At 49.3% G+C, this 18,466-nt stretch overlaps 1 long non-coding RNA gene across 1 annotated transcript in view; it reads right to left on the reverse strand.

Annotated features, from left to right (window-relative positions):
* The window catches only part of LOC144110585 (uncharacterized), a 296,323-nt gene that overhangs the window by 149,290 nt on the left and 128,567 nt on the right, over positions 1-18,466 (reverse strand). Inside the window, exon 2 of the long non-coding RNA XR_013309879.1 lies at positions 10,094-10,211. This is a non-coding gene — a long non-coding RNA (uncharacterized LOC144110585). The remainder of the gene's footprint in view (positions 1-10,093; positions 10,212-18,466) is intronic.

Below are 18,466 nucleotides of genomic sequence, written 5' to 3' on the forward strand. Positions count from 1 at the left end.
TTTGGCAGAGAAAAGTAGCTTCGTTCTTGCGCTGTATTCGACTGTATAGTCGGATACAAGTCAAGAAAAAGCGGCTTTTCCCCGCCAAAGGACCCCCTTCCAGCCAGTGGCGTCGGCCGATTCTCATGAACCTGCTAGTGTGAAAATGTCGGGAGTGGCAGATGAGAGTGCGTAGTCGCCACCCTTACATTGTCGGAGATAGTCCCCTCCATGGTTGAAAGCTCCATGGCCGACGCCATTGATAGGAAGGGGTCCTTTGACGCGTAAAAGTAGCTTCGATTTTTAGCTGTATTCGACAATATAGTCGGATACAAGTCAAGAACGAAGCAGCCTTTCCCCGTCAGAGACCCCCTCCAGCCAATGGCGTCGGCTGAGACTCATTAACCTGCTGTGCGACAATGCAGGGAGTGGCAGATGAGAGGGTAGCCCCACCCTGCATTGTCTGGGATAGTCCCCTTCATGGCTGGAAGCGCCATAGCCGACGCCATTGGCTGGAATGGGGTCCTTTGCCGGGAGAAAGCGCTTTTTTCTTGACTTGTATCCGACTATAGGAGGGAACGCGCGTAACAAACGTCCGACACTGTTTCGGTCAAATTAATTAGTGCTCATTCAACGTACGGCCCCGAAAAGCGATGCGTGGTGGTGACCGCTAGGAGCTGTAAGCGAACGGTCTTAGCGAATGAAGCATAACCGAGTACATATTCAAGTACTTCATCTCAGATGTAACTGATTACAGTGGTTAATTACAGCAACAAAAAGTGATGAGCAGCTACAAAAACGCAATCAATTTATATTACGTTCGCAACACAAATATACAAGGGCTAGCTAAGTGAGACGTGCTTTGCTCCACTGTCTGTTGCAGTTCATATACGTTAATTTTCACCAGCAGTTGTTTTGCGATTCTTTCGTCGATATTTGTCCGCGTTCCCTTGTGAACACATAAGCAGCGACACTGAAGACTCTCAGTGAACTATCTGGAGCAAAGGGCGATATTGTAAAGTACGAACTTGTTCTTCATCAGCTCATCGTTACCCAATGCCCTGATGTTCGCGCTCCAAAAGGCCACGGAGACCAATCTCACTAAACATGACATTCCGTTGTGCAGTCGTGGCTAAATGCGAACCGCGGAATGTGGGGGTGGCATCGAGAGGTTATCTGCCGGCCGCGTCAAGGAATAACTGTTAGCCGCTCAGGCTTGTATGTCCGGACAAGTCCGCCCGCGAAAAAAGGGATCTGTGCAGTTTACACGTTGTAGCTCTCTCACGAAGGAAACATCAACGCAAGTACATGGCGCTAGAGCCTGTGTTTCTTGCCAAGTTCAGGTTCCCGAAGTTATATACCACTGGTTGCAACTTATTTTTGAAAACCAAAAAGTAGTTGATTACTATATAGTAATCGATTACTGAAAAACAAAAGTGAATTAGGGTCACGGTTTCCCTAAAAAAAAGTAATGAATCCATTGCAAAATTCCAAATAAATGTCATTTATTTCAAGTGTTTCAGTACATGTAATGAATGGCATTTTCTTGCGCAACTCCGACATTATCACTGCTTCGACTAAACTGGATCGGGGCACCAAGTTCTAAGCGTTTTCCACAAGCAGGAGTTCCCCAGATCGAAGCGAGAAAACTGGCATGCCCGATGAAAAGTCCTCCATTAGTTCCCCACACTTGAGTAATAGCTCTCGTGTACGCGCCTTCCCACCTTCTGTTCCTCATAGACGCGCATAGTGTCACTAAGCCCGCGACTCCTATCGGCTCGAGCCTACCAAAAGGACGACAGGAAGGAAGGTTACGTCACCTGATGACCAGCGCCTTTGACACGGCAAAGCAGTCATGCGTGGATCAGCCCACTCAGCATCCCTAACCAGAGTCAGCGGAAAGGAAATGGACACACGCACCGATTTGCTTTCAGAAAACAAGGTCATCAGTATTTTCGGCTTCTCTCTTTTATGTCCCCACGGACATGGCAGTTTTCTATCAAACATCAATTTAACGCGACTCAAGTCCGCTGTCATCTCGTCCGCACTCCCCACCTGCGACTCCCCTCAGGACATGTGACCTCAGGACATGTGACCTCAGGACACGTTCCCAATATCCCTAACCCACTTCCGAGCCACGAGGGCAAAAGAGCAGTGCGCCTTCCCCACACGGTCTTCGATCTGCTCCGCTCTCAGAGCTAAGCACCCACGCACGCCCCGGAGAGCTGTTTAAAGCCTACGGCCTGCTTATAAAACCGCAGCTCTTTTACGTATGCGGTCTGACCCTACAGAGTGTGAAGTCATTTGAGCTGGCTCGCAGACGTCGCTTTTGAGTTCCGTTGTGCAACTATGTCACTCTCTGCCGGTCTCGTCAGGTGAACCTCAACAGTCAAGCCTCGAGGCTCAATGGCGAAAGAAATGGAGTATCTGCTAGACTGACCCCCTCCAACACCCGTTCATCAACGTCCTGAAATGAAAATAAAATTGGTTTTTGAGGAAAATAAATGACGGAGTAACTGTGCGAGCTGTTTCGACCTGACCCATTTTAATCCACTACTGTCCGCGGAAAAAGTACACAAATTTACGGCGAGAACCGCAAGCCGCGATAAAACCAAACATTTCGGTTGGCTTACTATGCTGCCCGTATATTTCACATTTGGAAATAATAATAATTGGTTTTTGGGGAAAGGACATGGCGCAGTATCTATTCCACATATCGTTGGACACCTGAACCGCGCCATAAGGGAAGGGATAAAGGAGGGAGTGAAAGAAGAAAGGAAGAAAGAGGTGCCGTAGTGGAGGGCTTCGTAATAATTTAGACCACCTGGGGATCTTTAACGTGCGCTGACATTTAACGTGTGTAGTGAAAGACCGTGTTGTTTTCTGCAACTGTTTTTTTTTAATGTAGTGCATATGTAGTGTGCATGTAGTGTGAATGTAGTGAATGTAGTACATGCAGTGCGCATGTAGTGTGCACTTATCGTGCATATGGTGTGCACGTAACGTGTATGCGCACGTATTGTGCATATGTTGTGCATGTTGCCCGCTTCTGGCCAGTGTTTCAGAAATGTTCCGCATATAGGATGCTGTAGCCGCCCCACTCAACCCCAGGCCTGGCTAAGTGGCACAATGTACTATCTTGCTGTATAGTTTGCTGTAGTTACTCGTCTCACTCAATAGTCCAGCTCTCTAGGTCAGCTGCATTAATTATCATCGAGACCTATGAGCTCCCGACGAGCAAAACTTGACACGCAGCTGCGTCGGCATTGCTGTCGGCGACAGCAACCGCGGAACGTGGCGCATGAAGCCTAAAAAACAATGAACTTCGTACAGTGAAGAACACCGGTGACACGCACATACAGACTCACAAACGCTCGACCGGCAATAAGCGCCCCGAATCGGCAACGCTGGCTCTCTGGTTTCACAGGCCATTGCATTCGCAGGGCGATCCGATCAACAGGAAGCGCCAGGCCATTAATTCCCCCCCGCGTACACCAACCGCGCCCCGTATAGGCACTGGCGGTTACGCAGTTTTATTCCCCTCTTCTTTCCTATTTATTCTTTCGGTTTCCTATTATTCCGTTTACTCGACAGTCGCTGTGCGGTGCCGCGTACAGTGTATATACACACACCCAGGCCCACACTGATCGTCGCGCCACTCGACAATGACGGGATGTGATGACACCCACCGGTAGCGGAGCGCGCGTCGCATTTCAGGCCGCCGGAAGAGTACGGGGCCGCCAAAAAACAGAGGGCAGAACAGAAGAAGAAAAATGTACGTGAACCCGCATATCTACATCTAGAATCGACTTTGGCCCTTTTTTCCTTTTTTTGTTTTCTCGTTATTGCATCGGAATACCGGCACTCCCGTGACGATGACGATGTCGATTGCACGCCGCGTGCGCTGGTGTTCCTTTCCGCTCTCTCTTCGGGTCGAATGCATTATACCGACGAACTTCCTGGGAATACCGCGCGCGATTTTTTATTTATTTATTGGTTTGCGTAAGCGAGCAACGAATACGGTTCTGCCGTGTTCAAAGAAGTCCGAATTCGCGCCCATATATCGCGTTAAATGTTGCTCGCCCACCGCTAGTATAGAAGCATGGTTAACAAACGGGACGCTCCGTGATCGATGCATACTGGATCAAAACAGCCGCTATGAGACAGCACCTTTCGACTGGATATTCAAGATTGTCCGGGCTCCTTCAGCGTCCACCTTTCTTGGATTTGAAGTTATAAAGAGGTTGAAGGGGCCCGGAGATTACTTCGTTATAGCTGTAGCTTCGTTATAGCCCGTGTTCAGTGAGCTTCCAAGGGGAATCGTCATTCCTTCATTGTATCCATTATTTCGTTTTTAACCGATTCGTTATAACGAGATTCGAATGCACCGAACAAGGGCTTATATTTAGGTAGCTCTCATCGTGACGAGTTGTGGTGAAATTACAGCAAAATCGTTACAACATGCCACTTAGTCGAGGCCTTGATAAAGTGGGGCGGCGACAGCGTCCACGCGTACGAAAATTTTCTGAGGGTAGACACTGGCCACAAATGCACTACATGCACAGGATATGAACGATAAATGCACACTACATACGCACTACATGCATGTGACATTCACGCTATATGCATTCACGAACATGCACCCTACATTCACCATACATGTACGCTGCATACACACTACACACAACAGGCCGCCGCGGTGGCTGAGTGGTTATGGCGCTCGGCTGCTGGCCCGAAAGACGCGGATTCGATCCTGGCCGCGGCGGTCGAATTTCGATGGAGGTGAAATTCTAGAAGCCCGTGTACTCTGCGATGTAAATGCACGTTAAAGAACCCCAGGTGGTCGAAATTTCCGGAGTCCTCCACTACGGCGTCCCTAATAGCCTGAGTCGCTTTGGGACGTTAAACCCCCATAAACCAAACCAAACCAAACACTACACACACACACACACACACACACACACACACACACACACACACACACACACACACACACACACACACACACACACACACACACACACACACACACACACACACACACACACACACACACACACACACACACACACACACACACACACACACACACACACATACACACACAACATACACTTTATGTGCACACTGCATGAACAACTGCATGCTCTGCGGGCTTCATTGCGTAATTAATGAATTTATGAACGTGGTAATTGCAATGTGCATAGAATAAGTGCATAAGAGCCGGACTATGCGGAGTAGCCAAGCTTGCAGCGCATAAAATCTCGCGCATTGCCACTCCAGGCCGGCCCGGTTATTCGGTAAAAAAAAAGAAAAAAAAAGAATCAATCATGGAAAATAAAAATGGGAGTATAACCTAAGTCGCATACGTCACGGCCTATTAACCCGTGCCGCAGCCACGGTGGCTGCTTTTCGGTTCGCTCAACTTTGACACTGGGTGGCCCGCTGCTTCGTTAAGGCACCGCGCGGGCGCAGCTAAGCGATAAATGGAGACAGAGGCTTGCACATAAAAAAGCACGAACACATATATGAACACGGTGCGAAGCGCTGCAGTACACGCACACACTCCATAAATTTCGAAACGGTGGTGCGCGCACGATTGCATTGGAGAAACGAAACCGCCTCCGACGCCGCGGCGATAAAAAGCGAACACGGAGAAAACTACAACACACTGCGCGGAGCGTGGCTTCTCTAAACACAGTAAACAAGTTAGCCGAAGCCAAGCGGCGCGAGGGTCCTCGCGAAAAGGCGAGAAGCTCACGATTCTATTCCGTGCTCGAATACTGCACGCTTCGATTCCATGCCTTTCTTTCTTTCTTTGCGGTTGTTTCGATCGGCGGTACGCGGATGCTTTAAATCGCCGTTAAACGATATGCGGCGCAGCGAATCTATGCGTGCGCGCGGTAGTCGCGAGTGTAGGAAATGAGCGGCGGTTCGTTAATGATTAAACGCGCTGAGAGCAGCGGCTACTATGGGCAGCGCGAATAATTGATTCGAGGGTAGGAGCTCGGACGCGCGCTGCGGAGCTCTCTACCTGTGACGCAGGGGCTGCCTTGACCGTCTGTTTGAACCTTACACTGCGTGCTTGGGGTGGATAGCATATTTTCCCTCTCGTTCTCCGTCCAACCTGGTCGAGCGAGCATCCTGACGGCGTATGTACAGCGGACTCCCGCTTAATTCGAACTTCCGTTTTATTCGAACTAACGCTTTGCTTCTGCTTACATCGAGTGCGCTAATAAAAGGTACTCTTCGAGTTGTAGTTATCAAGAGGAGATAGATACGGAGGCCGTGATGTCAGAGCAATTCGTTCTCTTTGAAACGGCCGGTTTTTATCGCTGGCCCCAAATGAGGACTGCCACACAGCAGGGTTTACAAGTCCGCTACCGTCACTTCTCTACCCACACCTCTACCGCCTGCCCTCGTATTGGTTACAGACCTGCGCAAAGTTCCTTCTTGCTCAATAGCATGCAGTTATGCGGGCTATCGTAAACAAGTGGCACGCGCTAGCTGTACCCAGCAGCGGCCCACTATTACAAAGGCTTCCGCGCCGCTGCGAGCAGCTCAACTTTGGCTCGGCACGATTCAAACTGTCAGTGTGTATGTCCCGTTCGAACGCCGGAGTGCTGTATAAGGAGCGCGCGCCGCGATATTTGGCTCCCTTCCCTCCTAGCAAGGAGCCCGGTGCAAAAATGACCTCTCCTCATTATCCAACAAACACGGCGTCGTTAACGTCGGTTTGTCGTCCTCAACAAATGACGCCCTTCGGAGGCGGCGGGGCGCGGCGGCGTTTCCAGGGCGCCCCCTATAGCGCCGGGCTGCCGTCGCGGGAGGAACCAATCACATTGCGGTTACGCGAGAGCGCCAAGCCGCCCGCCGATACGCCTACCGAAACTACGGCCGCACAAAGCGAAGAACAAGAAGGACGTGTAAAGATGGCTGGCTGATGCCGAGTGTGTGTGTATAAGGGGGGGCGCCACTGTAGCTGCCCGGCGACTCCGGGCGGCGGTAGCGCCGGCATCACCGACAGCGCAAGCGTGCCGCATTCTTTCTCGTCATAAATGACAAACAACCTTTACGTCAGGGAGAGGAGCCGCTAGCCACTAGCAGCAAAGACAGAAGGAAGTAAAGAAAGAACGGAAGAAAGAAAGAACCGAGAAGGCGCGTCTGCGGCAGCGTGGAGGAGGCAGGCAGGGGGAGGGGGAGGCGTCGGTACAGTCGGCAGCAGGCCTCTTTTCCTTTTTACGTATTCAACGTCCCATAAAGAAGGCACGCTTGTAAAACATTCACGAATCTACCGGTGGTGGCGGCTTTATCATAACGCGCCAACGCCACGGGATGAGAGAGACAGTGGAACACGCACACATGCACGCACAAACTGTGTACGTCCAATATCTGCGGTGTCCGTCGCCCGCTTCTTCCACTTCTTTGCTCCATCCGAGGCTTTCGTTGTAATGCGTCGTCCCCATAACCGAGCGATTCATGTAGGGACGCGGACCGGCCGGGGCGTGCGGAGACGAAGAAGAGAGGATGTGTACACTCGCCACCGTGTCTTCGACGAGGCCTGGGCTTCGCGAAGCTCTTGTCTCACGCATCCTCCTTCCGCTGCTCCTCTCTCTCCTCCTCCTCGTACCTCTCCCTTTTACCTCTCTTCCATCTCTTCTCTCTTTCATTTGGGGCAGCGTGGCCTCCCCATTATTTCTTCATCCGGGCAAAAGACACCGAGCGCCGCAGCGTTCGACGGTGCACGGCTATGCTACCGCGGTGGTCCGTCTTCCATATGTTTCGTTCGGGGGGAGAGGTATGCGGCGAAGACGACATCGTAACCCGCCATACGAGACGACCCGCCGGAGCATATGCCGTACCTGGCTTGATTCGACGCACATACTCAACGCAGTAAATAAAGGTGTCTCTGTGTGACTAGAGAATGAAATGCAATGGCACGCCGCCTGAAGCGGAGTCATGTTTATTGTTTCGCGTTAGTGCAGGGGTATATATACCCTATAATAGTATGAGTATCCGCCTCCTACTCGGCAGGCGCGGCGTTTGTCACCGGTGCCGCCGGGTATATATACACCGGTTCACAGACGGGGTGCAAGCTTTCCCCAGCTGGCCAGGTGTTCGGCTTCTCTGGGGTGAATTTCTTGCACACAAAAGCACATTAGCCATGGCGAAAGCGGTTTTGTCGAATCCCTGTTTCTGTTCCATTAAAATAAAATCGTCACGACTTAGTCAGGAAACTAAATTGGTATACGGCATGCAGTACAACTCGGCGTCATACAGCGATTAAAGCTGGAGCTATAAGCAACAGAAGGTACGCCCTTAATAATGGGCGGCTTTATGACATACCGCAGATGGATCGCGCTGTGGCTAAAAGGGTGACTCGAAAAGGTACGACGTGCCACGGGCCCATCAACTCTGAACGTGCGTTCAGAGTTGAGAAAAGTCTACGCCCTCTACTGGCGAACGCGATCGCGTTGACAGTGCCTAAACATCGAGGAGCGGATTTTCCCGCTCCGACGACATCCGTAAAACGTGGACAAAATACGAAAGCAGCTCTTGCAGCCAATTTTAAATGCTTGTATCAAACTCGCATTAGCCGGAGCGCGCAAAACAATGAATAAAAGGGAGCTTATGAAAAAAGGAAGAACTACAACAAGGACCAGCGGCATCACATAGCGGCAACTAAGTACAAATATTGATGTATTAAGGCACGGTAGGTACGTCGGAAAAGAAACTAAATACAGATCGCTGCGCGATGCTACGCGGATGCAGCCAACGCCGCATCTTCCAAGACTACAAAGAGATGCAGTAGGATCGGGATCGCCGGAAGCAGGCGGGAGAGGGGCTCGCAGGAGTCCGGTTATGCATAGATAATAAGCCTATCGTGTTACGGGACTAGGAGGCGCACACGGCCACGAGTGCGGGACGGAAGAGGCTGCACACGGAAGAGGAACGCTACGGCGATCCGAGAAATAAGCGGTGGCTATCATTCTCTCTGTCAAGGGCGCGACGGCACGTGCGCGCCCTTATAAAAATTGTCTATAGGCAGTCTATAGACTTCATATATACTCTGTTGCTTTCCTGTAGGTATTCCTTTCGTCGACTCATAGTCTAAAGACTATCTATAGAAAAACGTCTACTAAAATTTTATGGCTTTAAATCTATAGATTGTCAATAAACTGTCCATAAGATTTGTATTGCTTATAGACTGTTTTCTAGAGTTCGTCTATATAAAGTCTATAGAATTTATAGACAGAAATCTATGTACAGTCTATAGACTGCTTAAAGAAGTTGTTGTAAAAGGCACAGGCTACATAGAGTCTATAGATTTTACAGACATGAGCCTATGCACAGTCTATACACTGTCTAAAGAAGTTCTTGTAAGCGGCGCTCGTTACGCGCACAACAGCGCCTCACTTTCTTTTCTTTTAATGCGAAAGCATTATTAGCCTGATGACCTGGAAAACGCGGGTGTATGGTGAAGCCTCTGAAGTTAGTTATGTGATGCGGGAAATGGCGAGAAAAAAAAAACGAGACTTTGAATAAGGGCGACCTCGGCCAACCTGGAGAAATAAAATAAATACTGCCGCGACTGGGTTTAGAACCCGCGGCGGTGCGAACAGATTAGCTTCGCTGGCCACTGCACGAGAGCCGGCAGCCGATGACGCCTCGTGTTAAGCTCGTGTTAAGCGAGTGCGGAACATTGGGAGGGGATGCTCTCCAGCGAGGACCCGGCCGTCCAGCGCGGATTGGTGCGGAGAGCCTACCTGCCTGCACACCTCAGTGGAGCCCTGGACCAGGGGCCCCAACCCTGTTAAGACGGGCTGCAATAACTCATCGGAAGATGAAGAAGACAGCCCGCGACCGCTAATAACACATTTTAATATCAAATATAAATAAAGTTTTTCCTCCTCCTCCTCGTGTTAAGCGCAACCCATTCTTGCGCTGTGCACTGCACGTCGCCGTCTTCATCGAATTCCATCGGTGCGCAAGTCACGAAAGGAAAGGAACCGCGCGCAAAAAGCAGAAACAGCCCGTGTATACGACAACCTGAACGATGACCCACGAATATGTTCTTTCCGACATATAACTAGAGAAATAAAAATGATCTTACAGAGCCAGGTTGCAGCAGAACAGGTTCTTTCCAAAAGAAGACCAGTTATGAATGCTTGTCGCTTTGCAGATTGGCGATTTCTCTGTCGTCGTCAGCTGTGCTGTTGTAGGCTTCAGTCCTGGAGAATTCCGAGAGAAAGAACGAAAGAGAAACAAGTCGATAACTTTGTGTCGAATGCATCCGAAATGTCAGTCAAGATGGCATGGCGCGAGGGGAAAAAACAAGTCGACTATGACCACAGTCTTGGTGAAAAAAGGAGACATTGTCAACCACGAGTACATGATATAAAGGACTGAACAAAACCATGCCGGCTCAGAATATCAAACCGATAAATTAAAACGAAGAGCACCGCGCATATTCATAAAATACATCGAAAATGTTTTTCCGTTTAGCAGCCGGTCAAATACAATAACTTCAAGGTCAAGCACTGAAAGTTTTTTTAAGATACAGCAGTTCATTTGAAAACGACAAGTAAGCAAGGATAACATTAAAACGTTTAGAATGGCAAGTAATGGCATCAGAAAGTAAGCTCGAAGTTTCTGGAAAGTTTTATTTCAAATCGTGAAGCGCCCCGACACGGCAGAGGCGAGTCATTCGTAGGCCTATGAATATATGAAGCGTGCCAAGAAGACGAAAACTAGTGATCCCCACGTAAACGTAAAAAAAAAGCCAAATTTGCAGGCGAGAGAGAAGCTGGGTGGGCACTGACGGTCTCCGCGAAAAACAAAGGCAGCATACAGGCACGTCCGGAAAGCAGTACGAAGGAGTACGTTGAAGGGAAAACGCGAGAGAGAAGTGGGGAATTAGGGAGCGTTCGGGTCCCGGACGCAGTATAATGCCATTAGGGATGAAACGCAGAGGCTTTAGGGCCGTCCACTGGGCTCGCTCCGGATGCCGCCGAGGAAAGGCGAGACGAGAAACAATCGACGCCGTCGTAATAAGACAGGGGCCTGGGTGAGGGTGCTAGGAATCTAGGGACAACGAAGAGAAGAAATGGGGAGAGAATAGGAAGAGCGACGGCAACGTGTAAGGCAACGGAGAATGCTAACCAGTACCGTGAACGATAAAGAAATATGGCAAGATTGCGGGCGCACACAGGTTGGGTGAGGGGGAAGAAATGAACGATAGAAGAAAATGAGCTATGCGTTACGTCGAGTGCCGTGAAGGAAGAAAAGAGAACTATAGGAGGGAAACGGGAACAAAGGGGAAAAGAAACGGACGGTGGACGTCGAGAACGGAGAAATAAACAAGTGAAAGAGTAAGAGAAGGAGCCGGCGAGTAATGCAGAAAGAAGACGCAAGGGGCACTGAGAGCCGCTTTGTCCTCTATCTCAATACCTTCCTCTTTAGCCTCATTTCTACTCCTTTTTTTTCCTTGCTGGAGCTCTTCCAAGCCGTCCTCCACAAAAGCCGTTACAGGCACGCAAAGCTCCCGTACGTTTTTCTCTCATAATCAACAAAAAGACGAACAATAGAAAGCCAAACAAGACACAAAAAAGGGGGAAAAAGGTAGACCATGGGATCGAAAGGGGCTATACGCAGGGCATCCTGAGTGACGGGGACCTGGGACGTTGTGTCCTGCGTCTGCTGCATCTTTCCTTTTCCCGAGACAGCACTCGCCGCGCGGCGGACCGCTGCAGATGACGCCATGAGGGCGGAATGGGGATAACGGGAAGACAGCCGGAGTCGATGCGACGCGAGGGAAGAACGGGGAGACGCAGTGGGGAAGAAAGGTACAAGATAGAACGCAGTGATGGGGTAACCAGAAAAGAAACGCCGTAGAAGTGCGGGAAAAAGGTACGAATAACGTAAGCACCGAGTTCGCCCAGAAGTGCCGCCTCTGATGTGGCACAGCCGGCCGCAAAAGTTTACGGGACGCGAGTGTGCGGGAAAAAAATTATTCCATCGCCGTCACGGAAGCCACTGATCAAAATTCTTCACAGGTATGAGTGGACTGCCATATTACATCCTATGACATCATTACCAGAGAAATTAGTAGCCATTCACCGCTGCGGTAAATTTGTTGCCGTAAATTTGTGTACCATAAATTTTTGCTCCCGGTTGTAGATACATCGCCTGCACTGTTGAGGCTCATTCAGAAAGCGCTTCGAAGAAAATAATATCAAACGGAGAGGAAAAGGTAAAGCCGAATCATATTTTTCTCCCCTTCTGAAAAGCAAACATCGGCGCAAGGCGCAGTCGGCACACTGAACGCTATGTATTTGACGTCAGTAAGGCTTCCTTTTGAACTCGTTGATACAGCGCATGACAACCGTAAGTTCCGCTGGTAAATGGACAACCACTACATAGACAGACGGCGTAGACAGAATGCGCACTTGGAACTCTCTTAATCCTCGCGACCGTTATGAATATGCGCGGGACGAATTAAAATAAACAAATAACATAAGATTGTGAAATGAAGACCTGATATGAAGCAATAAGAACAGTACAATAAGCATAACAAGGCCGATCGCAAACCGCTTAGGAAATTAAACGTTGCGAGAAATAAACACATTGATTGATTGATTGATTAATTGATTAATTGATTAATTGATTGATTCATGTTCCTAACAGCAAATTCTAATGTACTGCTGGTCCCAAGCAAAGAAGGAATGGCGAATACCGAGAGAAGGCAGAGCAAAAGCAAATCCTCTACTTAATTTCACGAAACAAATTAATACTCGTCCTTGAACAAAACAGAAAAGACGCGCTCGGAACGCATCTGCAAGCAAGCGTTCTAAAATACCTGTCCGAACTAGAGGAGACAGCAACGAGAAGTGCACAGACCGGCATGTAACTTCTAAAAAAGAACAGATGGTGGAACCAGTGAAACTTACGCAGGACACAACACAACTAGCGGTGTTGTGTGCGTGCCTCTTTGTCTTGTCCTGCGTCAGTTTCACTGGTTCCACCATCTGTGCATTACGAACCAACCAGCCCAGCTATTTACTCTATTGATACAAAAAAGAACTTTCGAGCAGCGACGCCTAGAAGCGAAGTTGGAGAAAAATATCCCAATTAGAAGCAAAAAATAATGCCACAAACTAAAGGCGCTCCGCACGTAAATAGTCCACATCCATGTCCCAGCACAGAATAACGGAGACACTATAGCAGCGACGCACAGGCGAAACAAGCACAGAACACGACTGATGGGTAAGAAGGAAAAGAAGAAGAAAAAGGCGCCATGCCCGAGGCAGGAGGGAAAGGTACGGAAGGACACGAGGGGAGAAAACGGGGGAGATGGGGAGGCTGCGGCACGGTATCGTCGCAACAAGATTCTGGGCGCATCTATCTGGCCGCTGTCTATCTATTTATCTATCCATCTAACCGGCCCAGCTGTGCACTATAGGAGCGCTGGGAGAGCCAAGAGGGTTCTCTCTCTCCCAACGCGCGCTTGCTCATATGGGACGTGCGCGCCGGCACTGGCAATGCGGGGAGGAGATCCCGAGACTGGACATCGCGGGCGCTCGGCGAGGCGTGCACAGTTCGGTGCCGGTCTTCCATGGTCCGACAACGACGTTGAGGACATCTCCGGGCGGCAAAGAGAAAAATAGGCGGCGCTGCGGCCAGTGAGCGAAGTAGCGAGGAAAAAAAGGGAGCCGTAAGTGGGCAACCGACCAGCATTAGGGAAGGAATAAAATGGAAGAAGGGAAAATGATGGCGCAGCTTAATGATGCGCCGAGAGTATACGCTCTAAACACGAACACGCCTGCATGAAAGTAAAAATAGAGTAAGCTGTCCTTTAGACCACTCCCTTTTAAAAAGGAACTGCACTAGAGGATAGCTTACTCATTTTTTACTTGGTAGAGCAGAACGTTGGGCCAGTTGGTGTAGCGAGATATTCAGGAAAACTTTGCACAGATTAACACAGGACGGGAAGGAGAAACACGCACACACACACAAGAGTGCAAACTTGCAACTGCATTTTCAGAAACGATACACCGCTTCAAGAAGCAGAAGGTTGTGTATGTGTGAATGTTCCTTCCACCCGTCTTGTGTTAATCTGCGCAATGTTTTCCTGAATATGGCCCTGTTTACACCTTGCTGATTACTCTGCATGCACGGTAAAGGACAAAAAAAAAGGAAGCTGAAACGCCCAGATAATTAATCTTTCTATGGAGCACGAAGAAATCACTGTGACAGTAGTAAACTTCCCCTTACACCCACTTCCTCAATTCCCCTTCCTTTGCATGTTTAGTGACGTTTACAGGAGCGTAGAGAAGGACATTCAGAAGGCGGCATTACACCCTGTACATTCCACGCGGGCAAGGCACGATAGGAGCTCAGGGTTAGTAAAAAAAAAGAAACGATCATTACTATCTCAGAGACCAAATGCAAAGTGATCAACACCGGCATCTACACCCCTATCAAGCGCACAAGTTAAGTGCAGCTATGGGTAGTGCGCTACGACACCTCGAGCGACACTTTACGCGCTACTAAACAGGGCAGCGGTGTGTCGCTCATAGTACCAAAAATGGCGAAGACCAACAAGCGGAATTTTAGACAACGTAAAGGGTAAAGCAAACGCTTTATAAAACTGCTTGTTTCACGCAGTAACACACACACACACACACACACACACACACACACACACACACACACACACACACACACACACACACACACGCACGCACACACACACACACACACGCACGCACGCACACACACGCACGCACGCACGCACACACACGCACGCACGCACGCGCGCGCACACACACACACACACACACACACACACACACACACACACACACACACACACACACACACACACACATAAAACTATAACTTAAATAACATCTTAACAACGGTAAAATACAATAATTAGAAGGAAAGCCAAGACTCGCTAAGACGAATTCCTAGCCTGTCCCGCAATTTTCATAAAAACAAGATAGCTGCGTTCAGAGGAGTTGCATCTGATTATATCGTAGTTCACTGTACATGTGATCTCCTTCCTTGTTGTGAGGTTTCACTTGTTGCTATAGCAACAAAATCTGTTTTCAAGACAATGTTACAATTAACAAATTAACTCGTGAGAGCTTTTTTTATACATTACATTTTGTGTATTCGAAGTCGCTGCTTGTGGGGCCACACACTCGGCTAACGGGTGTGTTTTGTGAGCGCACTTTAACTGGAGCGCTCTCTTCAGTGACGCAGCACTTCAATTGCGCTCTTCAGGTTTGCTAGAGTGTACTTATGGTGAGCGACACATCCGGTAAGCACTGTTAACTTGCGCACTTGACGGGGCTATTAGCCTCCAGCCGCAGGGATTAACCCTTCGCCGCGAAGGCCCCTCACATAACTTTCAACAGACATTCCATACACTGTCTACAGAGAACCTAAAGAAAAATTTCATGTGGGGCGGTTGGTCCCATTTCACCCGGTTTTTTTGCTTGGAGTACGTACAGTCTCTGTTACAGTACTAGCAAGCATAGTCGTAACCTCTTGTAGATGTGCATCGAACAACAAGACGCCTCAAGGCTATATATTCAGAGTAACGAAACAAAAAGAAAAAACAAACTATGAGAACGACAAGGTGACGAAAGGTGCGAAGAGGTGGCGAACTGCAAACAGTCGTCGTCATAGCGGCGCCGGTTAAGAGCACTGCCTCACGGACCAGCGAAGATACATGCACCCCCCCCCCCCCCCCACCCTCTCCACACCCGTGTCCAGCGGCATCGCGACGTCTAAGGTCGGCTGGGGGTACGAGCCCCTCCCTTCGCGTACAGAGGGAACCAATCTCAGACACCGGAACCTCGAGCAAACGTCGTTATATTGCGCGCTGTCCGCCGTGCCGGCGGGAATATTTACGGAAATCTCGTACGCCTCCTTGTCCGAGGAACCAGACAGCGCACTCGAGCCGGGGTCGTGTAGTACGACAGTGCCTCACAGGCTCGCGCGTAAAGGGAAAGGTTCGGTTGCGAAGGGTGGCACCGCGAAGAACAAAGATGCAAACACGAAAGCTCGGATGACGCGTGGGCGGAGGTGGATTCCCAGCAAGCCCGACTCCGATACAAGTGCGCTTTGCAAACGGAGCAACGCCGTGAAAGATACATGCACCGCGCTTCGCTCTCTCTCCTTTCACAAAGATAGCTCTGCAGCTGAGAGAGAGAAAAACTTAACGAATAAGGAGAGGTCTGCCTGGTTGTTGGCCTGGCATGCTACTCCAGGTGTGAGTGAAAGAAGAGAGAAGATAAGAGAAGAAGAGAGTGAAATAGAGAGGAAAAGGAAAAAAAAGAAAGTGTGAAAGGTGAAATCAAGCATACTAAACACTCACGCACTCACAAACACAAGTGATTATCAAAGGGTGTCGACTAAACTCGTGTCTCTAAGAAATTCCCGCGCGCACCCGAAGCCGCTTTACTCCAGGGTCCAATTAAAGACATGCTCCAGGTGCACGGGCCGCCTTGACGGAGTCCTAAAGCACTTAACACTGCCTTGCGATGGTTAACAGTGCCTTGCAGTGCTCTCCAGCGGAATTCATTCGCGGTAAACGGCATCGTATGTCGCGGCCCAAAACTGCAGCACTGAACTGCTGTCCAGACCGGTTGTCAAAGCATGATATGCGTTATGCGGTTACATTTTAACTTGCTCGTGTCCAGTCTCCCCTGTTCACGCATTCTTGTCTGTTTATACACTCTTAACAGAAAGGTGTAAAAAGGAGTACGCTGTCCTCGAGCGCACTTTCTTTTTACTCCCATATACGCGTATTCGTCTTTAGAGTGTATACAGGCGCAGAGTACACCTGTGCAAAGGTAAATCTACGCCTCTCTGCACCCGTGCTTATCATATGGAACCTGTTGAACCTGTGCGGACGCCGAACATCATGAAACCGTCCAAAGACCCTTCCATAGCTAGTGCTGCAATACGTGACAGTGAGTGGAATCAGCTGCGTACACGGACGCAGGGGCGCTCCTACGCAGCGGTCAATCTGCACCTGCTTTGCATCTGTGCTTATCATGTGCATATGTACAGTTGTTGAACCTGTATGGCCGCCGAACGTCATGTAGCAGGCGAACATGCCTTGCATAGCTAGCGCATGTATTACTTGAGTTTTATTACATGAGCATGCATTACATGAGTATTACATGGAACGTCGTTTAAAAGTTTATATATTTTTAAAACAACACAATATGTGCGTGCCAGAAACCCGGGGTGGGAGTATCGGATAGGAGCACGGCGCACAGAAATAAATGTAAACAACCCCCCCCCCCCCCTCCCCCATTCCAAAATTATTTTCTCATATCGGAACGCACATATGAAACGCAGTTAACTAAAACCACAGGGCAGTAGTTTTAAGAAGAGCACGAAAAAGTATGCAACGTCATTTAGAATCCGATATCTCTTTAAGGCGTCAATACAAGTGTGTGTTGTGATGCCGGACATACCCCGAACAGGCGCTCTATATATCCGCAGTGTGCTCCTCCGAATCGCGCAAGCTTCACGAGGAGTTCTATATGCGGCCGCATGCGCTACGTTTGTTCACTAATACATTCGTTCAAACTAAACAGTCTATTCAGCTCTACATGAAAAGCAGCTCTAAAACGGCATAAAAAGCTAACCAAAGCGAACCGCGCACCTTAGCAGACGACGACGCAAACGATACCACCAGCTGCCGGATGATGATGATGATTATGATGACGATGATGATATTGGACGGACGGACGGACGGACGGACGGATAAGGCTGAACCCTTTAACTCAGGCGGTGGCTCAAGCCACCTAGCTAGAAATAGATGTAAACCTATGGCGTCCGCTAGCACCCCCTATGTTTGTAAACATGGCACACGCTCCGTTCACACTGCTCAAGCGTACTCACAGACGGCATCCTCATGAATTTGTTTTAATGATGCCAGGTGCAGCTTGGCCGGAGAGACCAGTGGCTGGCTATCGTGTTTTTCGTCTACACAAGGCCTGCTCAAAGCGCTTTTTTTTTTCAAGCATTTCACCGTAGAAAACCCCATCACCGGAACGACCACATACGAGGGACGGTCCATGTGCCGGTTTTTGAAGGAAAAATTGAAAAAAAAGAGGACTGCGGTGTTGTGGTCGAGTAATAATGAGGAAGGACGAAGAATACATTGCAAATAAGCTTGAAGTTTGTGGGAAGATGCCCAGAGGGCGACCGAGGAAGAGGTGGCGAGATAACGTGGAACAGGATCCCAGGCCGAAGAACCGCAATAGGTGATGGGTTATTGATAAGGTGAAGCAGAGAGGACCCATCACAAACAGCGATCTCATATAAAAATGAGACAATGCTGTAAAAAGCAAGAAGCCCAGCACCAGACGAGGGGAAAGTTTTAGCACCATCGGGAAACCGGTGGGTACCCGGAGGAACTGGGGTATCGAACCCTGGACCTCTCCAAAGACACGGG

This window comes from Amblyomma americanum, chromosome 11 (assembly GCF_052857255.1).
Source record: "Amblyomma americanum isolate KBUSLIRL-KWMA chromosome 11, ASM5285725v1, whole genome shotgun sequence".
Classification (NCBI taxonomy): Eukaryota; Metazoa; Arthropoda; class Arachnida; order Ixodida; family Ixodidae; genus Amblyomma; species Amblyomma americanum.